The sequence below is a fragment of the Bubalus kerabau genome, chromosome 14 (genome assembly GCF_029407905.1).
Source record: "Bubalus kerabau isolate K-KA32 ecotype Philippines breed swamp buffalo chromosome 14, PCC_UOA_SB_1v2, whole genome shotgun sequence".
Taxonomy (NCBI): Eukaryota; Metazoa; Chordata; class Mammalia; order Artiodactyla; family Bovidae; genus Bubalus; species Bubalus kerabau.
Genome location: NC_073637.1, coordinates 26,154,547 through 26,165,575, shown reverse-complemented (window position 1 = coordinate 26,165,575; position 11,029 = coordinate 26,154,547). Strand labels below are relative to the sequence as shown.

The following is an 11,029-nucleotide window of genomic DNA, read 5'->3' as shown; positions in this document are numbered from 1 at the left end:
ACCACTGGACTGCCAGGGAAGTCCCTAGAATATCTTTTAACAAGTACAGATTTTAGGTCTGTGGAGCTCAACAGCTGCCCACAGAGATTTAGTATTGTACTTTTTTAAACTTAAAAATGTCCCCTATTTCATAAAATCCATCTTGGGCACATTCTATGGTGAGAGTTTATTGGAATGAGTCTTTTGGACTTATTTTGTGTGTATGGCTTTGTGACATCGCAGTGCCCTTGTGATTGTGAGTTAACACTTGCCTGGATGGCTCCACCGTCCCCTGCTCACTCACTGATGCTGGAATCAGATGCCCTTTGAGGACAGATGCTGCTGAGGTCATCTGTCATCACTCAGATCCAGGATGCAAGGGCATCCACAGAAGCTGCTGACTGATGTGCCCCTGGTCCCCAGGCCCTGGGAAGGCGGAGGTGTGGCCATCACTGATGGCTGATGTGCAGCCCTCAACAGTCTGCTTCAGGAAAAGAGTTGAGGTGAACAATCTGTTCTTTCTTTCCAAAAGGCAGTGTTCAGCACATTCTTTGATTTACTTTGCAGTTGACAGGACACTACAATGATAAAGCAATTTCTTAGAAGAAATTCTGTTTCTAATCAAAATCTGCTTCTGGCTACCAACCTGCCTGTCCTTTCGGGTCCCCAAACATCCACTCTCAACTTGCTTCTCTTGTGTTTCCACCGAGAGAACCATCTGCTTCTAGAGAGGAACAGAACAAAACAAAGTAAAACAAGATGCGCTGAAGGCCCTGGTGAAGGGTAGGTCAGGATAATATGTCTATGTTAATAGGCTGATTTTCCTCCTTCCTGCCTGCCTTCTCTGCATCTCTCTCTATATATATATCTCTGTTTCTTTCCTCCTAATTTTTTTTTTTAATGTCTAGAAAGAGACACTACAGTGGAGGCTAAATCCATGTTTTCTTGATTGTTTAAAAGAGAAAGTGACCATTGAGGAAATGACGAGGGGTCAGAACTTCCCGATTCATATTCAGGAGCCCTCAGCTCACTCGTTCTGACTCCCCTTCTGCAGCCCTTCCAGAGAGAGAGGGAGGAGAGTGAAATGAAAGATGATTTTACCAAATGCTTTGAAAAGAAAAGGGAGAGCAAGAACGGGAAAGGAAGCTCATGGGGGGAGGCTTGTATGTGTGTGTGTGTTGGGGGAACAGGCTAAGAGCTCAGAAAATGCAATGACATAAATCAGGCTTGTGCTGAGTTTCCTGCTTTTTTATTGGGTTGTTCCCTGTGGTGCTTTCACTAAAACTGCTTCCTCTTTCTCTGCACTCATTTTGTTCCCAGTCCAGAGTGTCTTGGATGATGTTAGTGAGATGCCAGACATCTGGGTTTGAGAGAGAGAGAGATCTCCACAGTTAAGTGACTTCATCTTCTCCTGCCCCTGGGATGCTTTGGTCTGTATGTTCCAGAGGTCTGATGACTGTTCATTGCTGGATATCTATTGGTCATGTGGGAACCAGGCCTGATGCTCATCTGTGCACCTCAGAGATAAATAAGAGGTAATAAAGTTTATGATATTTTTCATAATACCTGGAGTTATCATGGTAACTCTTTGCAACCCTCTAGACCACAGGTAGCAAGGCTCCTCTGTCCATGGAATTTTCCAGGCAAGAATACTGGAGTGGCTTGCTATTCCCTTCTTCAGGGGATGTTCCTGATCCAGGGATCCAACCCGCATCTCTTGCATCTCCTGCACTGGCAGGCAGGTTCTTTACCACTGAGTCACCTGGGAAGCCCTATCATGGTGACACCATACCCCAATATGTAATATTTAACATTTTGTATATACGCTTTCGGAGAAGGCAATGGCAACCCACTCTAGTACTGTTGCCTGGAAAATCCCATGGACGGAAGAGCCTGGTAGGCTGCAGTCCATGGGGTCGCTAAGAGTCGGACACGACTTCACTTTGACTTTTCTTGACTTTTACTTTTCACTTTCACGCGTTGGAGAAAGCAATGACAACCCACTCCAGTACTCTTGCCTGGAAAATCCCATGGATGGAGGAGCCTGGTAGGTTGCAGTCCATGGGGTCGTGAAGAGTCCGACACGACTGAGCAACTTCACTTTCATGCATTGGAGAAGGAAATGGCAACCCACTCCAGTGTTCTTGCCTAGAGAATCCCAGGGACAGGGGAGCCTGGTGGGCTGCCGTCTATATAAACTTTACATGTATCATTATTAGAAGCTCCATGTTAGAGTGTCACTTTGTGCCAGTCTTTGAGATAAGTGCTTTACACACATTAGCTCATTTAATCTGCATAATAATCCCAATAGGTAATTGGTGTAGTCATTCTCATTGTACAATTGAGAAAACTGAGGTTCATAGGAGCTATGTGAGTTGCTAGAGAATAGTATAACTTATCTTTAAATCTTAGTCTTCCTGGCTTTAGAATCCTGAGCAATGATTTTTTTTTTTGATATTTCAGTTGATAATTGTAAGTACTAATATGGAGAATGAAACTAACAAGTGAAGCAGTGAGAACCCCTACTTTGTTCATTTGAGGATATTTAATTAAAATATTGGTTTTCATTTTCTGCACTCTTTCTCCACCTATATGGTCTCTTCAGTAGCTAACAAAAGAGAGAGATGAGCTGTTTGTTTTTCAAGGAGAAAATCTTAAAACATTCAATAAATATGAGGCTCCATTCTTGATACAAATAATTCAGAGAAAAAGTGAGGCATTAGATTAAAATGCATTGACAATAATTGTGAAAATGTTCCTTGAATCAGCCACACTTCTTCCTTCTAAATTCTAAAAGACTGAGTATAATTACTATCAATTAATTAATATTTCTTATGTGTAACTCCAATTATAATATTTATTGCTATGGAACAAACTACTCCAAAATTTAGTCACAATGCAATAACTACTGTATAATATCTCACAGCTTTTGTGAGTTAAATATTCAAAAATAGCTCAGCTGACTTGGTCTTCTGCTTCATGTGACATTGCCTCCAGCCACCCAGCAATTGTCAGCTGATGTTGGAGGTGGCTTTGAGCTGTCCAATTACATGTGTGCATATAATTTCAAGTTTTCTTATAAATTTTAAAGTTTTCTTATAGCCATATTTAAAAAGTTTAAATAGGTAGAATGAATTTTAGTAGCATATTTTATTTTAATCTAATCAATAAAATATTATTATTTAAGCATCTAATCAATATACAAATTTTAATGAGCTATTTTTGGTATGTTTTTTGAAATTCAATGTGCATTTTATCTCACAGTGCATCTCGGTTTGGACTGCTGACACTTGTGGATGGTGGCTGCCATACTGGATTGCACAGGTTGCTAGAGACACCATAATATCTTTGCTCTCATGCGAACCACCTTGCTGGAATTGTCTGGAAGGCTGGGCTCACTAAGTATTCTCTGAGTATTCTCTGCTTCTCTGAGTATTCTCCAGAATTTCCCATGGGATTTTTCCTGCAGGTAGTCAGTCTTCTTATAAGGCAGCTCAAGTTTCCAAGAGATGGAGGCAGAAGTTGTGAGTTCTTTTAAAGGATGAGTCCTAAACTGGTGCAGCATCATCTGGGTGCAAAGGGAAGGAAAACTGTCCCATCTCTCAATGGAAGACTGATAAAAGAACTTAAAGCTATCTTTAATATGCCAGGAGAACATTTATTAATGTTTCTCAAAGTGTTATGCAGTAAACTTGCATAATTTAAAAACTCTTTATATACATTTTTAGGATACTGAAACACAGTATATAATGGAAGTGGAGAAATAGTTACATATATTTTGTAGACCCAGAATTATATTAATATATGAATTATCATAGGTGTTTAGAGTCATATATAAACTTTTAGAAAGGACAATTTATCATTTGTGATTTACTTCCTATTAGATTCTTGATTAAACAATACAACACCTAATATCAACACTATTCCTACAGGAAAATAAAAACCATTTTTCTTGTTCCACTATTTTCTAATGTTGCCACTATACCATGGTGAAAATAGGGGGTGCCCATTTTAATTTTACAGTTGTGACAAAAGCATTATAAATCTTTACTTTATTTCTCTTTGGACATTTATTTTAGTAATTGCTCAGCCACGGGTTCTAATGTTCTGAGTAATTGTTCTGTCAACAGTTCTAAACCTTGTTTGGATGAATATGTAACAAGTTGGAGATGGTTATTTGTTTTCAAATAACCTGCTGCAAATACAAAAGTGGTGACTTTAGAAATTAAAAAACAAAGAGAAACATTGGGCTTATTTTTATTTTTAAAACAATTTTCCAGATACTTGACTAGGTCAGATGAACTCTCCTGTATATTGAAATCAATAATTTATGAGCACTAACTACAGAGAAATAAATTAAGACAAGGGAATAAGGAATTTAGTGAACAGCTGTCTCTGGGTAATAATTAAGAGTGATTCTGAAATATATTAATTTTGTCACTAAGCTAGAGAATAGCAGTTGAGCTGGACTATTTTAACACTGCCATCAAAAGTCCTTGATTGTCCCTGGAAGGGATTGGTCTCTGTGACTAGTCACAAAATTCACCTAAACTCATTGTTTTTGATAATGACAAGGAGTAGCAGCATGCTCTGCTGAGCAAGAGCTGAGATTAGTGATTTTATCAGGGGTAGCAGAGATCCGTAATGCATCATAGACCATTATGTGAACTGAAGTTGAATCCCCTGCCACAACAGGCAAGGTGGATTTTTCAGGTCTATCAATTCTCAGATTTCACAATGTGCCTGAAAACAGGTGGTAATTGAAAACATAATCACTAAAACTGGAGAGAAGAAATTCTGTTTTCAGTTCAGATCTTCACTGGATTATGCAGAAGATGCCAATATATAAGTTTGCACACAAGCCAGACAGTTTATTTAGTGTGATTTGGTGATTCAGTCATTTCAGTTCTCCCACATGGAACAGCAGAAGAGCCTATAATAGAATTTAATGAGGAGTTTGGAGGGCACGGTGATCAATAAATTTGCTCTTGGCTTGTAAGGCAATTGAATTGAATTAGAACTCTTATTCCCGGTGTACTCTGAATAAGTGAGATGTCAGGTTAAAATTAATCTTAAAATTCAGACCCAATAAACAAATAAGATAGATGAATCACGTTAAAAGTCCCTGGGATTTATGCACTCAACCTACTTACTGCTGTCTTCCTATATTCTGTCCTTCAATTTTATACATATTGCCAAGGACCATTCAGTAGAAGGAAAGTGATCTAACATGTATAAAAAATAAAAATTTTAAAATCCACTTATAAAATCAATCATTATGTGCTAGAGATACTGTGTAAGGCAATGTACCTATATGTTCCTATTTGTGCTGGTGGGGCCATCACAGGAACTGTGCCTGTAATCAGACTCTCTTTCCTTTCTCCTGCCTGCTTCTTCCCCTCTTGCGCTGGGTTCTTCTGGTTCATAGACCACTTATAGACAAAGCCTTGTCTTGAGGTGTGTATTAATATCTGGGGACCCTGATATAAGACCCCAAAGATCCTTTTGACATCTCTCATTGTGTGGCAGTTACATGTTTGGAAGAGAAGAGTCCTTCCATCCATCTGCCCCAGGGACTGACAGACACAGAAGAAGGCAAGCCCCAGCCAATCACTTCATAAAAACATCTTTCATGCTTTTATGCTACCCCTACTTGGTTAAAAATAATTCAGCAATCCAGTCTGAACATTAAGTTTTCCATTTTCTGCCCATCCCCAGCAATATTTAATAATGCTTTCAGAAAGTTCATCTATTTCTGCTTGTATGTTTTGCAAATGGATTTTACTTTGCTATACTTTTAGAAAATAATTCTCTCTAGATAATCAAGTTAATAGATGAATTTCAATATAAAATATGACCAGAATGCTGAAGTACTTAGAAAACTAAGTATAATGAATGACTTTATAGAGCTATACAACTAATCAAATTTTTATAAAAATGTGAGTGTAGAGAACAGTGATTGGGGGCAGATAACTTTCAGGTTAACATTCTACAAGATTGTACCAATTCCTCCTTAGTGATAATTCTTGATAAACGTGAGCATTGCACTTTAAAATCCTTCTCCTAAACTAGTAGGTCTTTTTCTACTTGTCTCTCTGCGTCTTCATCAGAGGAAATAAGAGCTTATTAAATATTATAAAATAAGGACGAAGTTTGTTTGCTCTTTGGAGGAGGAGATCTATGAATATACAGGTATATAAAAACCCCATGGATTTATGATGTATTTGAAACTGTGAAATTTACAGGACTCTGATTCTAATTCTGAACTGAAAAATAAAAGGAAATAAATGTCTCAGGGCCAAAGAGGGGTAAATTGGGGTTTGGAGAACTTTCTGGATGGCCCGATTGGGACCTCTCCATGCTTCTCTGGCTTCTTTCTTTCCTCTGCCTCTCCGACAGCTCCAAAGTCCTTCTAAGAGTGGCTTCTAAGTACACCTCACTTCTGTTTTGTTTTCGTCTTTCCTGGAGGGATGAGTGAGAAGGTGAAGACTGCAGAATGCAGGACATAGAACACTGGCAGCATTTATTTGCATGTGTGAGTCACTTTGGAAAGAGAGTCTAAAATGGGAAGAGACGTGTTATAAATGAGAATCTTTCTGAGCCTGTATATTTTTAACTAGTAAAATGGGGTAACATAATCTTCCCTCCTATCTTACTGTTGTGTGAAAACTGTATAAATCTAATTATTTTGAATTGGTTTGTGGTGCTTTCCACGTCTACTACATCCTTCTGCTTTGCTGTATATTGATTCTATTAATTTTTGAGAGTTTGTCATTGAAACTCCAACTAAAAATCCTAATTTATCCACTTAAAAAATAACTGTAACATGTAGTGGAACTATATGTAACTTTGTTCTGTATTTTCCAAGTCTCCTGTAAATGTGTTATCATACTTTCATAATTTAAAAAATAAAATAGAAAGAGAAAAAAATCCCTCCCCATTTTCTTAGATGTAAATAGGTCAAATGTGCAAACAATCCTCATATGCTGGAGCTCAATTAATGGCCATTTCTTGGTCTGTTTCATGTGCCTATGCCCTTAAACACCACCAAAAGAGAATCAGATGCCTTGGAATTTAGGCGGGATGTCTGTTAGATTGCCACATGTGCTCAAACACTTCACTTTTGTAAAATCTAGGGTGTACATGAACACATTAATTCTGCCTAGGCACCCAGGTGTGCAGTCATGGGTGAATTAACTTGAAGGCAGCTGTTGAGATTTTGCACTGGGTTAATTCCAGTTCAGCATATGAGGCCAGCAGCTGCCACAGGAGCCGTTCCTTGAATATTTCATTATGAAACTCTATTTATAAAAAAAATTAAGCTTTCTCCCCCACCCAACTCCACTCCATTCTCTCACGTGCCCAGGTATTGTGGCCCCGGGCAGACTCCCCAGCCATGTTTCCCGCCAGTGGACACTCTCTGCTGACCTGTGTGTTATCATCACTCATTCTCCACTGGAGATAATCTTCCATAGCTACTTCACTGAGGTGTGGACTCCTATGTATTCCTGGAACAGTGATTCCTTCAGAAAAGCTCATTTTAAAAATATTAGAGAATAGCTCTAGCTTGAAAGTCGATTTTCAGCTTGAAATGCATTCCATAAAGGCACATGGTGTTCTAAGGATGCAATTCAGAAGCCACTGGAAGATTTTGTTAATATATCCTAGACTTTCTTCAAATCCCTGAATTTGTGAATATTCCTTACCACACAATTGAATACTCTACTTGGTTTTTTTCCTCCATAGATAGAGCTTCACTATATCTAATCCATCATAATCAAAATCAAACAAAAGACAAAGCAGGTATGTGGTAGATTAGAGCAATGCACAGGTGTTTTCTCTTATGATCTGTCGTGGCCTTGGCTGATCACTCATGTCTCAGCTCCTCCTGGAGAAATGACATGTGGGTGAAAACCCAGCCCTACAGCTTGGACAGATCGCTTCACCATGCTCTGCCTTGATTCACAATCTAGAGTGTTGGGATGGTGCTGACAGAAGTGTAACATCCAAGCTTGTTATAAGGATGAAACGCATGTACAACACTGAAGAAGTTCACTGCAGTATATTCTCCATAAGTGTTGATTACTATTGCTAAACACATACTTCAAAGATATCACTTCCCATGATTTAACCTTAAGATAATTCAGCTTACGAAAATAGGCTGTTGAATAGGTACTGTTTCGATTCCGAAAAGTTGCATTTTCTTTTTAACCATAATTTACATTTCTTTTTTTCCCCCCTCCTTTTTTTTTTCTCTTTTTCTCTTCCCATGCCACATGTAGAATCTTAGTTCCCCAACAAGGGGTCAAACTTGTGATCTCTGCAGTGGAAATGTGGAGTCTTAAACACTGGACCTTCAAGGAAGTCCCTATGCATTTCTCTTTTATTGACTTCCACTTTAATGATGACTTCTCAAGGCCATTACTTTCATTACATTAAATCCTCACATATGTTGCAGAAGATAATTCCAAAAAGAAGACATACAAAGTTTAACATATCATATCAAATATATCATAAGAGGTGTTAATTTATTTTATTTTAAAAATTGAAAAATTATAGGGCAAAACAATACATGCAACTTGTAAGAAAAGTAATGAAAATAATAAAAATTACATACAATTTTAAAAGCAAAGGAAAACATTTAGTATGCATTTAAATTCTCTAAGTATTTCCTGAGCTTCAGCCAGGATCTAGAGAGAAGGATGCTAGACAGTGGCTATCCCAGAGACTCGGACAGTGAGAGGCAGACGCATCAGGAAGCACTTGAGTGTAAAGTGACCGCTGCTATAGCAGCAACCTGCAGAAATCACCGTGGGAACTGAGTGAAGATGGGGCAGCAGCGGGGGAAGAGATTTTTACAGAAATAAATGCATTTTTTTTAAGGTTAAGCCACCTGGAAGGGTGCCTTCTTATTCAGGGAAATGCAATTTAAAATATGAGGCTATCACTTCACATACATTTGACAAAAATTAAAAGGATGGCAATACCAAGTGAATGGAAAGATGTGTAGAAATAGAATTCTCACGTGATGCTGGAGGGAGTGAAAACTGGTCCAAACACTTAAGGAGCAATTTGGCAATATGCAGTACAACTGCAAATGCACATCCTCATGTCATTCCTAGGATGTCGTTCCTTATGCTGCTAGGTACATTTCCCGGAGAAGCACTCAAATATGTGCATAGGAAACAAGAAAATGAATATTCATAGTAGCACTGTTCACAGCAGTGAAAAATGGGACTAACCTAAACATCTCTCACTAGGGAGATGAACAGGAGTCCATGGTTAGATATTGTTTTATATTCATGCCACAGGTTTTTATACAGCAGTTAAAAGGAATGAAATGGATCTATACTTTCCTCGAAGAAAAAAATGGTAAATGAAGAAGTAAATTTCAAAAACAAAATCCATATATAATCATACCATAAAAATTCAGAGTAGAAGCTGACCTTTAGGGAGGGAGGAAAAGAAACAGAAATGGAAGGAAAAGGGAATTTAAATATGTGCATTAGTTAGCTATTTTATACACAGTAGTGTATCAGTCGATCTATTATGTCCGACTCTTTGGGACCCTGTCGACTGTAACCTGCCCAAGTTTCTTGCATTTCCTGCATTGGCAGGCAGATTCCTTACCACCAGCACCACCTGGGAAGCCCTCATTTCATACACAGTAGTGTATATGTGTCAATCCCAGTCTCCCAATTCATCCCACTCCCCTTTTTCCCCTTGGTGTCCATACGTTTGTTCTCTATACCTGTGTCTCTATTTCTGCTTTGCAGATAGGTTCATCTGCACCATTTTTCTAGATTCCACGTTTGTTTTTCTCTCTCTGACTTTACTCTGTATGACAATCTCTAGGTCTAGTCACTGTATGGCTGATTCACTTTGCTGTACAGTAGAAAATAACACAACATTGTAGAGCAACTATATTCCAATAAAAACTTAAAAAAAAATTTAGTGTGCGTTCTTTGCTTCCCATGTAGGCTGGGCAAGCTCACCCAGAGAAGCAGGTACCAGAAAACAGGAAAGGAGAGTGGTAGGAAGGGAGGTAGGCATACCAACGGCAGGGTTTGCTCTGTTTGGTTTTTACTATCATGAGGCCTGCCTGCCTTCATGGATGCAAAACCTCTGCCCTCTTCACCTTCCTGCCTGTGCTTCTCTCCCACTTACCCTGTTCTCTTCTTATTCCCTGGTAGCTCAGATGGTAAAGAATCTGCCTGCAATGTGGAAGATCTGTATTCGTTCCCTGGGTCAGGAAGGTCCCCTGGAGAAGGGAATGGCAACCCACTCCAGTATTCTTGCCTGGAGAATCCCATGGACAGAGGAGCCTGGCGAGTTACAGCCCATGGGCTCACAAAGAGTCAGATATGACTGAGTGACCAACACACAAACTCCTTATTTCAGGATCCCTTCTCAAGTGAGCTTTTCAGTATGTTCTCTTTCAGAAACATTGCAGAGGAATCAGTTGCAGAGATGGTCAAGGAGTGATTAAGTATTTTTCTTTATAAAAAAAATAAATCTAATTAAAAGGAAATATACTTCTTTGTACTATTTTTTTTTTTTTGATTTTACATGTTTTACAGACAGGAAATCAGTCCAGAATATTCATTGGAAGGACTGATGCTAAACTAAAGCTCCAATACTTTGGCCACCTGATGTGAAGAAATGACTCATTGGAAAAGACCCTTATGCTGGGGAAGATTGATGGCAGGAGGAGAAGGGGATGACAGGGGATGATATAATTGGATGGCATCACCAATTAGATGGACATGAGTTTGAGCAAGCTCTGGGAGGTGGTGATGGACAGGGAAGCCTGGCATGCTGCAGTCCATGGGGTCACAAAGAGTTGGACATGACTGAACGACTGAATTGAACTGAACTGAGAGACTTAGAAAAGATGGTTTGGGTGAAGAAGTAAGATGACTCTTTTCTGACAGTACTGAAATAGATGGGTCATTTCATTCATCATTGTTGAAAATGATTCAAAAGTGAGACATCTCTTCCTGGTTCTCAGGATAAACCATGTCATGACCACGTGGGCCCCTCTGCTGTC

The 11,029-nt window shown here is 38.9% G+C and overlaps 1 long non-coding RNA gene across 1 annotated transcript; it reads right to left on the bottom strand.

The window, feature by feature from the left end:
- Window positions 1–257: 257 nt before the first annotated feature.
- LOC129626839 (uncharacterized) lies at window positions 258–7,744 on the bottom strand. The gene is made up of 3 exons (XR_008702238.1): window positions 7,686–7,744; window positions 626–703; window positions 258–557 (listed from the first exon to the last, which is right to left on the bottom strand). It is a non-coding gene; the product is annotated as an uncharacterized LOC129626839 (long non-coding RNA).
- Between the last annotated feature and the right edge of the window lie 3,285 nt (window positions 7,745–11,029).